General features: G+C 33.0%; 1 long non-coding RNA gene across 1 annotated transcript in view; it reads left to right on the forward strand.

Annotated features, from left to right (window-relative positions):
- Positions 1-1,157: 1,157 nt before the first annotated feature.
- The window catches only part of LOC109546734, a 42,897-nt gene continuing 40,077 nt past the window's right edge, over positions 1,158-3,977 (forward strand). Inside the window, exon 1 of the long non-coding RNA XR_002172811.2 lies at positions 1,158-1,415. This is a non-coding gene — a long non-coding RNA (uncharacterized LOC109546734). The remainder of the gene's footprint in view (positions 1,416-3,977) is intronic.

Consider the following 3,977-nt stretch of genomic DNA (forward strand, 5'->3'; position numbering starts at 1 on the left):
CTATCAAAAAGAGACTTTGCAGTCTAAACTGACAAATAAAATAAATGATTTGACATGTGTAAATGGCATAGCCAACTTAGATACATTGGAACCTTAACTATTTGACGTATTTTGTAAAAAGGCAAAAACTTAGCTATTAACATCCTAATACCATTCGATAGGTAATTAAAAATAGCATTTCCTGGTAATTTAAAAAATATGGGGTTGTATTTAAATTAATCAAGTTAGAGCCACTTAAAGTTCTTATTTGATTAGTTTAAATTTGTGGACACCCTGTATAACATGGTAAGTTTATCATCATTGGGATATAAAATATTATATCTTGTTACACTTCACTATAAATTACGCTTACATAACTTAAATACTTCCAAAGTATTTGACACGTGAAAATTAGATTAGATGTTGATTACATTCGTATTATTTAAAAAACCTTAAGATTTAGGTATTATAAACCTTATTTAAACAGACACTTATTTTGTTCAGCAAATCCAAAAATGCAATAATATACAGTACATTACATTTAAAAAAACGCAACTTTGATACCTTTAGAGCCTTTGGACACCCTGTACATTACGAAAATATGTTTAAAATATGCGCTCGGTAGGCGTCGGACAATTCATAAAATAATACTTTTTAAAAATCAAATGGTTTAGCCGCAAACTTCCGTGCCGTATAGCGTGAATAACCCTGTATAATTTTTACAAATCTCGAACATTCAACATAAATTTCATCAACCAAAACTTTTGAAGATTGGAACATGCCACTAACGGACTAAAAAATCGGAAGACAAACACAACTACCGGTTGCACGACTGGTGAAAAATTACTAAGGACAATTTTACAGGAAAATAAAAACCATTATCGTGCCTGTAACCAAGCTTACAACTGTGTTAACATTTACACTTTACAGAGAAACATTTACCTATATTTTCAAACGTATTAGGAGTATAGACAGACGAGTTGTGAATTTAAAACACATTTTTACTTATGGTAACTTTTTCCAGGTAAATTCTAAAAATCTAATAAATAATCCTGTCCTGCCTTAGTTCTGAAAATGTGTCCGACGGTCAGTTTCCTTCAAAGGCATTGTCATTTCTATGTATTGCTATCTAATCTATTGCTCGATTTCAAAGGTCCCATCCTTCCCACCTGAGTAAGATGACTCGTTTGGAGCATTTGCTCGTCACTCTGCACAATTCTGTAGGGGAATTATGTCCATTTTCTGCACTCTACTAGTTTTGAAAGTTGGTATATAACGCGGTAGTATGTGTAAAGTTTTATCCACTAATTTTGTTTGTAAACTTGTGTTCGTGAACAGTACGAAGAATAATTTTCATACCAAATTTCGGATTTCTGCGATCATCTGCAGAAATCATGATCTTGATGGCAGACCGGCTAACTGCTTTGGAAGCTCTGGTGAGTTAATTTTTAATGTTTTAATAAGCTTAAACTATTCACATGACATACATTTCTGAACTTTGTTCTCTGAACTGATGAGTTGCTTAGAATTAGCAAGCAGATTTAGAAGCCGCTTAGTTATACCTAAGGAGCAGAAAAACCTACAACGTCCCCTTGCTCAAGTCCATTATTTCTATCTTCCAAACCGTAAGAGCTCGTATTTTTAAGTTTTAAGAGTTTAATTATACCGGGTGTCCCGTAAGCACTTGATCAAGAGAGCACTTCTTTGTCTTGTCACAAAAGAAGACAATCGATTTAACTTTTACTTAAAAAATGCCTGGTTGCTCTGCTGTTGAACGTCTTCAAATTTAATAAGTTTTTGAATACTGGAGTAGGTATCAATTTTGAGTGAACCGCCCTGTATGTTATTACATTTTTGAATTCTGCTCCAAATTCTAAATTTATTTTATGCATAATATCATATACCTAAGTCTAACCGTATTCGATATATTTGAAATTTTATGTGAAAAAATACAGTTGCAAGCACTAGAATAATTATTAAGTTTTCTTATGTGGAAATTTGTGTGATTTAATTGTTAATTTGAGTGGTATTAAAACAGTGTTATAAAAAATATTTTTCCCATCAAAACCCCCAATTTTGATTTTTTAGGTTTATCTTACCTATTAGCAAAAATGGCTTTTTGCTGCTCATTTTAAATAGACAAACTTCAATTATTGTAATTGTTAATTTACTATTGTTAACTTACTAACAAGTAAGAGCGGTTGATTTTTAAAATTCGCGACAAAAAGTCATATAAAAGCCTTGACATTTTGATGACTAAACACTTTAGGACCAGATCTCCTTACACAAACTTATCCCTATTTTCAATACTATAGAAGATAAAATTATGAAAATAGGAAGTTTCCACTTGAAAAATTGATTTTGGGCGGGTGTTCCAAAATCATTTTGAATCTCTTTGTTTTAACACTTTCTATTAAGGTGGGTCACTTTCAACAAGGAATGAAACTCAAATTAAAAAATTAATAATTATTCTAGTGTTAGTGTAACTTTTTATTTCGCTTCTGGAATCAGGTGATTTTTTTTAGTTGATGCATGTCCTTTTGATATTTTTATGCTCTTAGTAAAATCCTCTAACATTAATAGTTTTTACGCAAATATTATTTCTGTTTTCTTGCCAAATTAACAATTTTAGACATTACGTTTTATTTTTTTTCCAATATTGTTTTCGAACATTATTTTTAATAAAATTTGCTGTGGATTTGTTCTTGCGTGAAGGCCGTATTTTGACGAAACTGCAGAGCTCAGTCTCTGTTCACCTGTTTTCCTCGGATTTCTGCGGAACGCAATTCGGACAAAAACGCTGCCAAAATACGGCCGCTCTAGCAATTGCCAAAAAACAGAAATATTTTCTGCGCAGAAACTTTAATTGCTACAAAATTTAAAGAGCCTAAAAATGCCAAGCAACAACCAGTGGATCAACTCAACAAAAATTAGTTGATTTCAGTAACGAAAAAACAAGGTCTGGCTGTTTTTGTACTAAGACACTCAAAAATTTTCCAGTTACCCAAATCGGATGAATTCGGTTCCTTCATTAAAATACGAGTGTTATATTAGGACAATTTTGTAACAAGTTTCACTAAAATCATCATATCATTTTCCAGATATTTCGTAAAACATAATTTTCTCTTGAAAGTCTGCTGGTCTGTATCGAATCATATGCACACTTCTAACAAAAGACTACCAGACTTGTGCAAGTTTGTAATAACTGTTAAGTGTATATTAGCGAGTTATATTGCCCATTAAATGTTCGAGATTAAAGCTTGAAACATCCTGTCTTTTGAAAGGCTACTCCTCCAACCACGTCTGCTTTATGACTCTAAGGGCGGGTATTATAAAGGTAGGGTTGAACCAAAGACAAGAAAATATCCCTTGGTTCTGGGTTGAACCTCCAGCTGACCAATCCTCGGTTCACTTTCAACCGGCGGTTGAGTTTATTTGTGTATTACAATAACTATTGAGCCTCGGGTTCGTCAACTGGGACGACTTGTATTATCTAACGTTGGCCACATTGCGTGAACAGCATCAGCCAATCAAAATCATTGCTTTCTTGTCAGTTCCCAGAGTTTGGTACCTGTATACATTTGAAATAGTTCGTTTTCTCGAGTTTCTGCATATAGAAAATGAGTGGAGAAGCAAAACGAATAATATACAGGGTTGCTCATTAGTGCGTCAAAGTGCGATATCTCAGTAAATATGAACTTTACAAGAACATACGTCCTACGAAAGTTTTTCATGTTTAAAAGGTCCACATTCTAAAATTACTTTACATTATACGGGGTGTATCATAAACGTGTGGTAGTCACCAACTTTGGTTTTTTAAATGGAACCGCCCCTTTTTTCATTCATTTTCAAATTTGTCGTCAAAATTTAAGTTAATTTTGTGTCAAACGTTTTACCTGAAATATTTACGATTTCCGAGTTATTCGTAAAAATGTGAAAGTTTTGACAGCTACTGGGTTCCACAGAAATCGATGCTGTACACTACCCGCTGCGAATTT

The sequence above is a fragment of the Dendroctonus ponderosae genome, unplaced genomic scaffold, assembly GCF_020466585.1.
Source record: "Dendroctonus ponderosae isolate FM_Combo_2020 unplaced genomic scaffold, Dpon_F_20191213v2 Dpon_F_20191213_3, whole genome shotgun sequence".
Classification (NCBI taxonomy): Eukaryota; Metazoa; Arthropoda; class Insecta; order Coleoptera; family Curculionidae; genus Dendroctonus; species Dendroctonus ponderosae.